Here is a 15607-nt window from a genome sequence, read left to right as displayed (position 1 = left end):
CCTGTTTAAATCCTCAAACCTAGAGCAAAAATTATTTCTTACACTTTCCTTATGATGTCTACATCATGATAGTGATTTAGCAAAGCAAAGGAACAGGAGCTTCTTAAAATCCAAATGTGGGACTAAGAAAGATAAAGAATTACAAATCTTAATATCTCTGGTCTAAGCATGAGGAAGTAAGTGGTCTTTGGGAATGAAATTGTGATTTGTGTCTTCTGCATATTACTCAGCTTGGCTCATTAAATAATTGAAAATAAACCTTCATATTTCCTTTTGTTGTTTGAAAATTTCAGAATAAATTAACTTAAGCAAGCTATGCTCAGAAGTTTCCTAAATGAACAATGTTCTTAATAATTTCTACATGAATGTTACTTAGAATTTGAATTTGTGTTGAATTTATGGCCGCTCAGGGTAAAAAAAAAAAGATGACTTGCTGTTAAGTAATTTCCATGTTAACAATGCACATTGTTTTGATTAGTATTCATACACCTTATGAATTGTTAATTCAAAGGTAATTTGACCAGGTAAGGAAGGTCATTAAATTGTAATATTTCTATTCTGTACCACTTCTCAATAATAATATCTTACCCAACATACATGTAATATCAAAAATTTCTTCTTCAAACACCTCTGTTTATAATACTTGGACATAGTCTATAATAGCCAATATTTAATATAATCTGCAACAATAATAAAGTGTAATAGCCAATACTGTAAAAAACCTAATAATTCTCAGAATGTATCAGCTAAATTTTCTCCAAAAACACGAAGAATTTGAAAGTCACTATTAAAAAGTAGTATCATAAAGTAAGTAAATAAATAGATTTTTTTTTCCCAATGATTCTCATTTTATTACCCAAATAGTCATCAGAGTAAAATAGCTTCAAAGGTGTTATGAAAGATCACCTTGAATTAATTCTTTCACGTAACAAATCAGCATGAAGCACGTTTCAAATTATTTGTGAACAACTAGTCTGCATTTAGCTTGCAAATCCCAGGATAGATAGTACATTTCCTAAAACATGGAGGAGCTTTTGTTTTTCACTGCCTTCTTCCACTGATTCCCCTCTGTCTCCATTTTCTGCTGTTCCTTCTCATTGCTGCTTTATTTCCTCATATTGGCTCTCTCTCTTCTTCTCTCTTCCTATTTCATCTTCTCTTAAGACAGTTGGTGGCATTTGAAGATGGGATTTAACTATTAGCACAATCTTGCCTTTGCATGGCTGCCTTTCCCCCAAGGAACTGGCTTTCCTTTGAAATTGGCTTTAGGCCTGACAGGGCCTCTGCGTTTCATATTACTGCTAGCCCAATAGAGAAAATGAAGCCAAGAAATGTGATCAGGTTATCCTAGGGCAAAAGAAAAGGTTGGTTTGGGGAAATGCTTAATTTCCATGATTCAGCAGGGATTTGCAAGCTTGATTCTCCTGAGGAAATCAGAGTCTGGTTTTCCATTTATCCATCCGGCTTTTCCGAATTACCAGCTCTATTGGTTTTAAAGATAAGGAATTGGAATGGATTCTGAATGTTGAATTTAATTCCTGATATGAGGTTATCTTAAAACATGGGTCAGACAGCAAGCCCTCACACCTTGTGCCCCCCCACCCCCACCCGCCATAGCCACTACCACCACCAAACATTCTATTTCTTTCCGAGGTCATTAGTAGATTTCCTGCAGGAAAATCTTGGAAGAAACTTACACGCTTCGCGGTAAGGTACTATGTTAGCCAAAATACAGGAGTCAGACACTAGGTTAATTGAGGAAGGATTTTCAGAATCTTATATTCCTTTTATTTTTTCTTGTTTCAGAGAGGGGATGTTGAACAACAGGCTGTTTCTTTAAGCAGTAAGGAAAAAATAAATCTGGCACCCTCTTGTTACATTGTTAAACATAGGATGAATTACCGTGCATAGACTCTCAAGGGCTATTCCTGCCCAAAACCTTTGAAAACGATCAATATCCACCACCATGCTTTTTCTGCTGTGTTTTTTAACGTTGTATATCCGTTGAGTGATAGAGTCAAGAGTGAATAATTTTGTAAAGGAATTAGAAGTGCTATATTGTAACAGTGGCCAGCATTCTTATGACTTTGCAATACAAATTTGAGTTACTTGTGAAAATTTGAGGCAACGTCTCTTTCTTCGTTTGCATGGTACCAATTTAAATTTGTCGTTCTCATGTCCTCCGTGCAGAGAGAAGGAGCTCACCTTTTGAGACTTAGCTTTGTATTACTCAGACTATCAAAGCAAATGCGGGGATGTCACACCAAATGCTGGTGAAGAGGAAGATGCTAATTAAGAACCATCATTCAATGTCATTTCTACATTAGATTAAGAAAAATCCATTAGAACACTCCATCTTATTTTTCTCAAGAGGTCATGATCCAGGCTACTAACCTCATCAGAACAAACAGCCATAATCACTCTTTATCCGCTTCACCACAGTTCAGGCTAAATTTAGGTCTTATTTGCCTGTCACCAACATACTTTCTAAATGCATTGTAAGCATTTCTTCATTTTGAAGAACTTGCGGCACTAGCCCACATACATCTTTGCCCTTATGTGTTTTTGTCAAACTAAGACAGGGCATTGGAAATTTGGGTCCAGAGACTAATGTTTCCTTCTATAGACTGCCCAGAATATACCTGAGGTAAAGAAGGTTCATGAATTGATTCTTTGTACTTGCTAACCTACTAAGAATACCATGGAAAAAGTGAAATTCAGACTGTGTTTATGCAGATATAGTTTTGTTGTTTCAACTAAATCAATTTGGATGATCATACTGAGATTTCTTTTTGTTACTGCATTGATCATAAAATTAGTCTTTTGATAGAGTCAACTCCTTATGCCCATGGTCACTGCCTCATGTGTGATTTCCTTCTGAGCTCAGAAAATGTATTACTAATTAATGATCCAGACTTAATAGTAATAGAGATTTGGAAATAATGCTGTTTCTTCACAAATACAGTGAAGTTCAGAGTACAAACAATTAATAGAATAATTCAGAAAGGAAAATTGCTTGAATTTTTGTACTAAAGTTGATTTGATCTGAATTATTTGGATGACTACCTCAGTTACTCACTTTACTTGGTGTAGATATGATTTAAGTCATGGTAGTAAAATGAGTGGTCATGATTTTTAAAATAAATACACATTGTTATTTAGTTTAGATAACACCAAATTTCTAATTTGTTGAGAAATATATATATGCACATATATATTATCAAGCAAATGTAAATAGTTTATATAATTAGTGTTTATAAGTACTTTAATTTGTTCACTCTGTTTAAAAAGGGTGTAACATATTTTGAAAACCATATATGTCTGACATCCTAAGAGAAGAGAAATGATCCAGAGAAAAATATAACACAAACTTTAATTCTGTATAGGTTTTCCTTTCCTTTCTTTTTTTAACAGATGGCAATCCATCATACGTGAGAATATGGTGATCTTCTTGGTTGAAATTGATAATACTCTTCATTTCTCCAATTGATTTGTGCATCATTTTGTGTAGCATATACATACGCAAGACACACCAGGTAGTAGACGCTATGGCTTGCAAAGGTGACTAAAATATGAATGATTCTATCCATAATTGAAAATGGGCTGTATGTGAGCATAATGGCAGAGACGAAAGTGACCCTATATCACATGCCATTTGTTGGCAGCTGACAGAGTTGATATGCTTCTGTTTTGGGAATGGCTTTGACCACATCCATGGAAGTTCATAAGTGAGATGCTCACAGATAGAAAAGCTTCTGTGTAAGTCTGCAGAGGTAATATACTATGTGTTTAAAATCACTGGAACCAGAGCAGACAGACTTAGATTCAAGTGTGTGCTCTGCCACTTTTACCTGTGTAAACTTCAGGAAGATATTCAACTCTCTAAGATTCATTTTTTTCTCTGTGAAATGGGGGAAAGAATTACAGATATTGAAGATGAAAGGGAAGATTAATGAGGTAATATATGTCAAGCATTTTGCACAGTACCTAATGTAATAATTATTACAGTAATGATAAGACAAAATGGAGTTCCACTAGTGTAAGTGAAACTGAAGATGTGATGGAAGTTCAGAAGGGAATTTCTGTGGAATAACTTTGGAGATCAGAAGCATTCTGTTGGAGAGTTTAAAAATACATTCAGTTAAGGTAGATCAAGATAACAGCACAGGTTTTCCAGGAGCAAGGAGTAGAGAAATTAAATGTTGAGTGTTAAGAAAACCAGATTAGATTTGGGGGAATAAATGTCAAATTTGAATGAAAGCAGGTATTAGGATAGAAGGCTAGAAACATAATCTTCTATGAATGATAGGTCTAAAAGTATGATCTTTATTTCATAGGGTAGTTGAAAACCTTTGTTGAATTTTGAGCAGATAGTGGGATGGTATGAAGATGCAGGGAATTAGATACAGAAGGACAGTTTACTGAAGTTTAGGCTAAAAGAAATGAGGTTATGGACTCGGTGGCAGTAGAAATGGGGATGAAGGGACAGAAATGAAAGATAATTCTGGGATAAACTTAATCAGACTTGACAAATATATGAGGTGATGCAGGGGAAAGGAACAAGGGTCAAGTAATGAATGATTCTTGGTGCCTGTTATAGGCTGAATTGTGTCCCCTCCAAAATTTATATGTTGAAGCTTTAAACCTCAGTATCGCAGAATATGATTATATTTAGAGATAGAGCATTTAAGGAAGTCATTAAATTAATATGAGGCCCTCAGAATGGGCCCTCATCCAATCTGACTAGTATCCTTATAAGAAGAGGAAAGTCAGACACACAGAGACCAGGGATGTGTGCATGCAGAAGAAAGATCAGGTGTGGAGACAGTGAGAAGACAGCCATCTGCAAGCCAAGGAGAGAGGCCTCAGAAGAAACCAAACTTAACAACACCTTGATATTGGCATCTGGCCTCCAGAACTGTGAGACAATAAATTTCTGTTGTTTAAGCAACTCAATCTGTGATATTTTTTTATGGCAACCCTAGCAAACTAACACAGTGCCATTCACAGAAATAGAGAATATAGAAACAACATTTTTAGATAGATGCAGATAATTAGTATTAACAGGGGCATGTTACCATAACTCAGGCTTTGTAAAATAAGATCATTAATAACTGTTTTCTAATGATCTGATGGTTATATTATAAAGGTTAAAAACATAATACTATCATTTTATTTGGTGGAAAACTTATATCTTATGGGCCTTATTAGAGCAATTAATGCTTGCTGATATAACGAAATTTTTGTCCCTTCTCCAAAATCCTAGTGGCTTCACAGAATCTGTTCCTTGTTCATATAAATTCACTGTAAGTGTTCCAGGTTAGGTGTCTCTTCTCTAAAAGTTAATGCAGAGAGCCCAGGTTCTTTCTCTCTTGAAACACAGCTGTTTTCCCCTTTGCTTTCATCCCCAAAGGTGGAAAGAGAGCAGACTTGAAAGCTTGTTTTATGACCATCCTTGGAAGGGCACATATTTCTCCATCCCATATTCCATTGGCCAGAACTCACATGATTCCACCCAGCTGCAAGGGAGCCTGAGAAAACTAGCTCAACTGCATGCCCAGGAACAAAAGGAGAATAGAGTATTGATTGACACTTGTAGTCTCTGCCTCGTGGCCTACCAAACTTCTATTTTGCAGAGTTATGTATAATGGAAAAGGAGAAAAAGGAGTAGTTAAGTTGTTATAGAATATATGCCTATCTGGATAACTTAGAAGACCATCTGGATTTGGGGATTTACTCTTAACACTGTAAACATTTGCTGGCCATCCCAAAGGTCCAGGACAGGGGTTGAGAAAATTTCTGTAAAGGGCCAGATACAAAGATTTTAGGTTTTCAGTGCCATATGGTCTCTGTTGAAATAACTCAACCGTCATTGTAGCACAAAATCGTGCATAGGCAATAGGTAAACAAATGAGCATGAATATGCATCAATAAAACTTTATTTACGAAACAGGTGGCAGGACAGATTTGGCCTACAGGCCTTGGTTTGGCGACCCTTCAGCCAGCATATTGGGTAATCTGTTATTTTGCAAGAATTTCAGTCTCATGCCCAGATAATTTTGCATAGACAGTGAGCATAGGGGACTGCCCAGCAGTAACATCAAAATATGGCTTTGCTATGCTGGATTTTACCTGGTCAGACCACAGGGAGTATCACTTGTAGCAGGAGAGAACAAAGTTACTTTGTGAAAACTGTCCTTGGAATCAAAGGTAACTACTTGATCTGGTTATGAAAGAAAAGAGAAGTGACAAGGGGAAGACAGTGGTGGAACACAGCTAGATGTTATAGTGAATTCCTCTTAACTTTGATTTGTCTTAGAGGAAGGATTGGTTTTTCTTGCCTGTAGACATAACTTTTCTTTTTTTTTGTTTTTGATGTTGGGGGGAGGAGTATATTAATTAATTTATTTATTTTTGCTGTGTTGCGTCTTCGTTTCTGTGCGAGGGCTTTTCTAGTTGTGGCAAGCGGGGGCCACTCTTCATCGCAGTGCATGGGCCTCTCACTATCACGGCCTCTCCAGTTGCAGAGCACAAGTTTCAGACGCGCAGGCTCAGTAGTTGTGGCTCACGGGCCTAGTTGCTCCGCGGCATGTGGGATCCTCCCAGACCAGGGCTCAAGCCCGTGTCCCCTGCATTAGCAGGCAGATTCTCAACCACTGTGCCACCAGGGAAGCCCGAGATAACTTTTCTTGATTTCACTATTTCTTAAATCCTGAGGAATCTCATACTCACCCTTATTTTTATCAATCATCTCCACTTTATCCTTCTATACCAGTCTATCTCCTTTATATCATAAGTGCCTTCTTGAGATATTGCTGTCTCTTCTAATTAGATCTGCCAAATGATGCAATAAAGCATGTATGAATCACACAGATCCAAGTTCGAGTCCCTGATCTTTCACTCTCTAGCCCTGGGGTTCAGCACTTCACCCTCAGTCCCAGTTTCTTCATTCTTAAAGTTGGCATAATCATAGTATCAAACTCAGAGCTTTGTTTTTGTGTAGATTAAATGTTAGTCTATATAGACCACTGAGTTCAGTTTTTGGTACCTAGTAATCCCTTGTAAACAGTTTATTAATTTTTTTTTCAATAACCCGATTTTTAATGAAATAAGATTTCTAGAACCATAAGTCTACCAATGTTTCAGCAAAGTCAACAGTTACTTTATTTTTTTTTTTTTGCCTCCAAACACTTTCTTCATTTGATATTGTTAAATACCATTTCCTTGACATATTTTTCTGCTGTAATGTTCATGGCATTGTACTTTTTAGTATTTCTCTTACTTTTTTTATACTTTATTCTTCATGTGCTTTGGTGGCTTTCTTTCTCTGCCTCCTAAAATGTGATGGTGGATGTGGTTTATTCCTGTACTCCTTCCGCACGCGCCCCCCCCCCACCCCCGCAGCTCACACTCTCAACAACCCTTACAGAGCAGCAACTCTCAACAACCCCCAAAACAAAACAAAATCCTTAGGTTCATTACTTCAAAATCTCTCATTTGCAACTTTACGATTAGCTGATATTTCCCTGAGTATCTTATTCATATCAAAGCATGTCCCAAACCGAACTGAATATGTGGTCTGAAACTTGATTCATCTTTCTAACTTGCCACCATTGCTTCAATTTCCCAGTCTTACAACGTTTAAGTCATGTTCTACTCTCCTACTTCTTCTCCTCTCATATTCATTCGGTTCTCAAATCCTGTCCTTCGTGCCAAATATCCTATCTTCACCATCTGTTTAAAAGAACATCAGGCCTCATCCCTGAATTAATTCCTGCCCTTAGTATCTCTCCATTTGTCCTTCCATCCATCCATCCATCCATCTATCCATCCATGCACCGATTGAACAATCATTAAGGCCTTATTATGGGCCAAATAGTCTGCAGGCTTCACTGTGAGTGATACATGAAATATCAAACAACTCCTAGCTTTTCAAAAAGTACCTTCTCTTGGGGAACACTAGATATTGATCACATCTCTATACTATGGACTCAAACTGTCTTATGATAAAGTCGTGGCTCCATCACTTTCTCTGACCTTAGACAATTTGCTTAACCTCACCATGACTCATTTTCTCATGTGGAAAATGTGGATAATCATCATACATCCTTGAGAGATGTTTTGTGAGTACAAATTAGGAGGTGGCACATCTAAACCTTAGCTCTGTGGCAAACCTATAATAAACCCTCAATAAGTGTTAGCCCTTATTATTGTCATTATTATTATTAATGAAAAATGAAAGGATAATTGCGACAATAAGGCCACACATGTTAAGAGCCAAGATGGGTCATCTAGAGTTATGGTGATTCAAGGTCATGGGTGAGCTACGGTCTTTGTGGAATCAGTTTATTTAACATCCCAGCACAAACATAGGCTGTGTGCTTGTGAGTGGTGCTGGTAGGATTGAGTATGATTGGTGTTGGCCTCTAGTAATAACCCAGGACGTGAGGACTTCCTCCTATTCATGATGGGGAGACAGTTTAGATTTTTGAGTATGGGAAAAATTTGATGGAATCAATGTTTTAAAATAACTTAAAATCTTACAATGATCCCCTATTCCTGTATGCCTGAGCCTTATAAAGGCCAATTTTATAATTTATCCCCATTTATATATTGCATTGTCCCAAGTGGAGTAAGAATGAACTATGCATTATTTCAGAGTTTTTATTTTTGGTACATAATAAGTATTCAGCAAATACTTGATTATTTACTGAAATATAACTTCTTTGATTGAAGCAAATGATTTAGGAATTCTCAGATCACTTTATTTTATGAAGATATATTCATGTTGTCACTTTGTTCCATGGTTACATTCAGTCCTATCAAATCAAGGATAATTTATGGTTAAAAATGCATGTGGTGCTTTGTTACAGGACAAAAAGTCTGTAGATACACCAGCCAAGTCATCTCCACTGATGTAAAATTAGAGAACAAAATCAACTGATTATAATTCTGAGATACACTCTTCAGAATGATTAAGAACTTGATTATTCTACAGAATTTTGCTTATATATGAACATCACCCCTGTTTTCCCCATCGGGAGAAAAAAATCAACTTAGATGGAAACATTTTATTTGGCTCTACTTTGCTGGTTTTGCTGTTTTGATCAAATACTGTGATTGTAAAGACCAAGGAGCTATTTTAAATAGTTTACCTCTCAGAATAAAATATATTTGTTTTTAAACTTGGCCAGCTACTATGCCAAGCCAGTATTTACCGAGGGCCTTAATGAAATGGCCATTTGGACCAATTGGACTATAACCACGTTGATGCATGGAGGGAAGACAAATCAGCCTTAAGGGAATGCATTTCACCTGGCCTGAGTTGTGTGTACCTCTAATAGGAAAGAGCCCTTTGTTTTTGGAGCCTTGGTGTTGGCCTGGCAGAGTGGTGAAGATGCTGCCTGTGCTTTCTAGGTCATAGCAGAATGCTCCACTTCTATTCACTTCCTGAGTATCCTGTAAGCAGCACTGTTATCAGAGCTACATTTCAGATGAAAGGAATCCCTATTATGGCAGATACTGAACATCTCCACAGGATACCACTTGGTAAGGATTAGGCTGTTATGAAGGCAGTGAATCTCTCCAACTTTAGATACAAGAAGGACCTATTGCTTCCATAAGGTATTCAAGGTGGTCTTTAAAACATACTAAAGTTCCATTTATTCCAAATATTAGAAAATTAACTATTCTGGTTCAAGGAGAGGTTTCCATGTTACATGTTTCCCATATGCAGATTATGTATATATGTGTTAGATAATGATTCAGGTAGCATTACAGACTCTTTCTTTCTCCTAAGATAATTTATATGAACAATGGTATCACTATACAATTTAACTGTATTCTTCACTTGGAGGGCCTCTGAAATTGTCGCAAAGTCTAAGCAAAGGCATCTGGTTGTCAATTACGTGCCTATGCCTATTTTCCAATTCCCTTTTAAAATCTGAATGATCCTTTTAAGTTCAGTTTACCGCTTTGACCCTAGAATACCACATATTTTATTGATAGGGTTATTTATTTCTCAAAGAATGTGAAATAAAGGTATAAAAATGTGTTTTCTAGATGAAGCATTTTTAGTATGCATTATGCGATTTATGTTTTTCCCTTTCTGTCTCTCTCCATTACTCCTACTTACTTAGGGAAGCAATGTTTGCTCGTGTTTCAGGCTTGTTATTTTTCTGACTTTATTATGCACTTTTCTGAGTTTAATGTGCACCATAGATGCCCCGTTTAATGACACTTTCTGTACCCTTTTACAGAATTTCAATCTCTGGGGAATCAAGAGCACAGACAAAGTCATCCATCTTCAACAAATATAGAAGATTACACCTACTGATGGAAGTAAGTACAAAATTGGTGATGCTCTCCACAACCAGAATTACACTTAACTACCAATTCCCAAGGAGGCTAATTCATTTGCCAAAGGATATGAACAAAACCACAGTCACCATTTCAGAGACCACATTTTATTTTCCCTCTTTGAGATAATTCCAACAAGGACCTGTTTCACCTTACATTTTAGATCACATGATGGTGAGAAAATTCTATAACTTAAAGGATAGGAGTTTATTATGGTAAGTATAAAATAGAACAAAACAGTTGGGTTTCTACAGCATTTTACGGGAAACCTCTTCTGACCTTCTATAAACAATTCCTTTGGTAAAGTCCCCACTTTATGTTGGTTTGCTCTGTCATCTGTGTAGAGTTATGGCTTGAATAAATTCTTGTTGAGGCTTGCAGGTTGGCATGGGACTATCTTTCTATTCTAGATCTTATAATGGATGTGTGTAATTCGTCAAGTGTGGAACATATGCCTTGCTTTATTCACAAACTTTCACAGAAGTTAATTGCCAGCTATCACCTTCAAAATCTGGCAACAGTCTTTGATATTTAAATCATTTGAGTAAGAATTAGTCAGTAAGGCTTTGCAATTTGTCCCTAGTAAATATGTTAGCTTACTTTCAAAATGAAAATATTTCAATAGCATTTTAAATTTTTCAAAAGGTTACTATTATGCTTCATTAGATATCTTGGTGAGCATTTTTTTTTTTTTCGCTGTGTTGGGTCTTCGTTGCTGTGCGAGGGCTTTCTCTAGTTGCGGCGAGCAGGGGCTACACTTCATTGAGCTGCACCGCCTTATTGTGGTGGTATATCATGTTGCAGAACAGAGCACGGACTCTAGGCACGCAGGCTTCAGTAGTTGTGGCTTGCGGGCTCTAGAGCAAAGGCTCAGTAGTTGTGGCACACGGGCTTAGTTGCTCTGCAGCATGTGGGATCTTCCCGGACCAGGGCTCGAATCCATGTCCCCTGCATTGGCAGGCGGATTCTTAATCACTGTGCCACGAGGGAAGTCCCTTGGTGAGCATTTTATCTTTTCACTCTATCTGAATTTTGGAGTGAGTGTGTGAATTAAAGACATGATTAGGCTGCCAGATAATATCAGTTTATAAAAACGTTATTTGCAATTTATTTCAGTAGCGTTTAGTGGAAAATTGTGTTTTCTGTATGTACATTAGATTTGTCATATTTTTATGTGTGTTAAAAACATGGTATCCTCCAAATATTTATTTTATAAAGAAAAATTTTTAGGAATATAAAACAAACTTACATTTATTTATTCCATCTTGTCCTCTTTTTTAACTGGACTCTTAGTACTTACCAGTGCCTTGAAAACTCACAAAAATTGCATTATACATTATGCTTTCATAATTTCTGATTATTAGATAATTATGAAAAATAAAAAAGATCTTTCTTCTGCTCATGATAACCAATTGTTGCATGATATGATATTGGTTGAAATACCGTAAGATAAATACTTTTTTGGTTCATAATAATTGTATCTGGTCCTGCAATAAACATCAGTCTAATTTTGAGAAACAGAAACAAGTTTCCCCCAAATGTATTTTTCATTGGATGAAGCAAAGAAAACATGTTTGGTATACAAGAATTGTTAATTACCTTGTGTGTAAGATATTTATCAATTTATCAGCCCTTTGAGCGTGCATAATAAAAAAAACACACTATACTGGGCAGAGAGTTGTTTTGTACTTCCTCTTAAGCAATTCATTAAAATTTAGATAAATTTTAAGCTCTTTTGTTTTAAAGTGGACTAGCTATATATCTTCCACTTTGTTTTCAAATGCAAATGGTTACGTGTTTTGCATTCTAATCAGTAAACAGCCCTGTGACTAAATCATAATTTAATGATCTCTTCCTAGAGAGAGAATGATGCAAAATTTAGATCTGAAAAGAGGATTCTCATTTTTATCTAATTGGGCTGATCTTTCTGTAAAATCTCTGCAGGCTTTGCAGTTGTGCTAATAATAAAACCCTGGATGAAATCTACATTATGAAAGATGCTATATTTTTGTTCAGGAATATAAATTATTGAAACATATCTTTATATATGAAATGGTATTTTTTTGTATGTGTAATAATGTGCATTTTCTCTTGAGTTGGGAGAATTGTCTCAGTTTTATTGGAAGTAAGAGCTAGGGCTTTTTGTTTAAACAGTCACGTATACTTTAAATAAATTGGAAGAAAAAATAGTCTTTAATATTTACCCACATATTTCCATTTCCAGGGTCTTTATTTCCTTCTAAAGATCTTAGTTTCATCTGGTATCATTTCCCTTCAGCCTTAAAAACTACTTTTAACATTTCTTGTAGTGCAGCTCTGACGGTGATAACCCTCTTTAGTTTTCTTTTATCTGGAACTATCTTTATCTTGCCTTCATACTTGAAGAATACTTTCACTGGATCTAGACTTCTAGAGTTGTTTTTTTTTTTTTTTTCTTTTAGCACTTTAAGCTTGCTATTCATGTGTATGTTATGTGTTGCTTTTCTCTCTGTCTTCTTTCAAGGTTTTCTTTTACTCTTTGTTTTTTAGCAGCTTAATTACTATGCTCCTAGGTGGGGTTTTCTTTGTATTTATTCTGCTATAGCATTGCTGAATTCCTTGAATCTATACATTTCTGACTTGCATCACTTTCGGTAAATCTTTGCCATTATTTCTTCAAATATATTTTATGCTCCATCTTTCTCTCTTCTTTTGGGACTCCAATTATACACATATTAAGTATTTTGAAGCTGCATTCGTTTTTCTCCCTCCAATCTTGTCTCTCTCTTTGAGGTTGGAAAATTTCTGTTGATCTAGCTGACAGACTGGGTCCTGCCCTCTGGTTAAAAGCTATAAAATAGGAAACTCATCCAGTGCTGTTTCCTTTTTCTGCTACCCTTTCCAGCATCTGCCTGTTTGGGAAAACCTTCCAGCGCTTTCAGTTATTACGTTTATATTCTATCCATTCTTTACAGTTTTTTTGTTTGCTTGCTTGTTTTTATTTTATTTTTAAGTTTTTATTATGGAAAATTCAAACATAAGCAAAAGAGAGAAGAGTTTGAGGACCCCCTCCACCATGACCTGTCACCCAGCTTCCAACAGTTAACTCATAGACAATCTTGTTTCAACAATAATGCTACTACTCACCCCTCATCCCAGATTATTTTGAATGACTCCCAACATCATATTATTTTGTTTTAAATATATCAGCATGTATCTCTAGATAGGGATTAAAAAAAAAACCCCACAATATCATTATCACAACCACAAAATTAACAATAATTCCTTAATATTACCAAATATCTAATGAGTATTCAAACCCCCCAGTTCTACATATATATAATTTTTTAAACAGAAAGATATGGAACGCTTCACAAATTTGCATGTCATCCTTGCGCAGGGGCCATGCTAATCTCTGTATCGTTCCAATTTTAGTATATGTGCTGCCGAAGCGAGCACTCTTTACAGTTTTTATCTACAGGAGGGTTGGTCCTGAAAGGAACCATAACTAGAATTCCACAACTTTACACTGGAAAGAATTTCTTACATTACCAATCTTTAAAAATATAATTTTAGACTGTTTAATCATCATAAGGTTGCAGAATAATTCATTAGGTTGAACAGTGTGAAATCACCATGTTTGCAGGACTGACATAGGAACAATTTCATATAATTCAACCTGGTAATTATGTTCTCATGTATTTATAATTAATTTTATCATTGAGTATTTATGGGCATATTGAGTTACCTGTATTTCAGGTTATTTACGTTGTATAGAGCCGTAGAAGTGGGAATCCTGGGTCCAAATTTATGGACATCCTTAAACTTATTGAGTATAATTGCTAATTTTATTATTTAATTTTAAAACAATAATACGTAATGTAATTATTTTTTCCTAAAATGGTTGCATGAATTAATGGTGTCTAAAATGGTGTCTGTCCTAAAATTGGGTAATGCAATTATATTCGGGCTTTGCTTTTTTGTTTTGTTTTGTTTATTTTCATTAGCCAAAATATTATCAAGTTATTTACTTTGATTTATGTGCTATGGTTGTTCGTTATTATCTACATTGCATATATTCATGGTACTTGTCAATTCATGTATGTCTTCTTTGGATACTGTATCAGAATATTTTAGGGACCCTGGAATATTCCAGACTTGCATCATCAAATTTCTTCCTTTACTTATATTTGAGGATATTAAAAGCTGCTTAATTTTAGGAAACTTTTATGCTGGCTTCTTTATACAAGATAGGAAAAAGTTTAACCATGTTTCCCATTTGTATTAGTGCGATGGACTGAGCAATAGGAAAAAGAATATAAGCCAATAAATTTTGCTTGTTTGGAGGAAACACTATATATCGGCAAATATAAGGGTTATGTAACACTCGTGCCTGTAGTTCTGTGTCCTTAAATGTTTTAGCATAAGCTGGCAAAAAACTACCTGAGTGAGAAACACAAAAGATACAGCGGAAGATAGAAGAACCAATGCCTATATGATAAGGCAAATCTTTTGTGTCAATACAAACAGGGGATTCAGAATCCTTGCTGTGAGCTTATTGTACTGTGGCATAGGGTTTGGAATGCCTTACTGAGTTTGTCTGTTTATCATATTCTGAAAAACAACATGAAAAAAATCGATTGATAAGTCTCATTTAACCCCTGAAAGAAAATAAATCCAGTGCAATGACTAAATAATTGAGTTATGGTTTCTGTTAACACAGTATAACATACTAGCAATTTGTGCTTTAAATGCATCTCTGCTAATTAATTTGTTTATTTTGCAGGAAAAAAGTCAAATGAAAGCATGAATTATGGCCACTAAACACTACAGGGAGAGGACTAATTGGTCCATGGCTCGTTTTTAAAGAGCTAAAAATGTGCCCCCAGAGAATGTACTATTATGTCATAATTTTTTACAAAAGTAAAGTCCACATACATCTAGATTTATGCCAAACTTTAAGAATGACTTAAAACAAGGATGACAAATACCTGTGGCACATGAGAATCATTTCTTGTGTAATATCAATGACAGGCATCATTAATAGATCATTTTGTCCTTTCCTGCTGAACTCAGATATAGGGTGGAATCCTTTGGACAGAGTATTTCAGGGGGTCATTGCCAATCAGATCGGTGATCTCATGAAAGGAAGACACTTTGCCATGCACATCCCTTTTACTAAACAACTTATCCCAAGAGAATAATCTTACTTGGGCATTTATAGTGAATAAAAATGATTTCGATCACAAGAAACAGGAAACCAATACAA

At 35.7% G+C, this 15607-nt stretch overlaps 1 non-coding gene across 1 annotated transcript; it reads right to left on the bottom strand.

Annotated features, from left to right (window-relative positions):
• Positions 1 to 13693: 13693 nt before the first annotated feature.
• Positions 13694 to 13797, bottom strand: LOC115859164 (U6 spliceosomal RNA). Its single transcript, XR_004041946.1, has one exon. It is a non-coding gene; the product is annotated as a U6 spliceosomal RNA (small nuclear RNA).
• Between the last annotated feature and the right edge of the window lie 1810 nt (positions 13798 to 15607).

The sequence above is a fragment of the Globicephala melas genome, chromosome 11 (genome assembly GCF_963455315.2).
Source record: "Globicephala melas chromosome 11, mGloMel1.2, whole genome shotgun sequence".
Classification (NCBI taxonomy): domain Eukaryota; kingdom Metazoa; phylum Chordata; class Mammalia; order Artiodactyla; family Delphinidae; genus Globicephala; species Globicephala melas.
The sequence above is the reverse complement of the archived record's forward strand: the minus strand, read 5'-3'. Positions and strand labels throughout refer to the sequence as shown.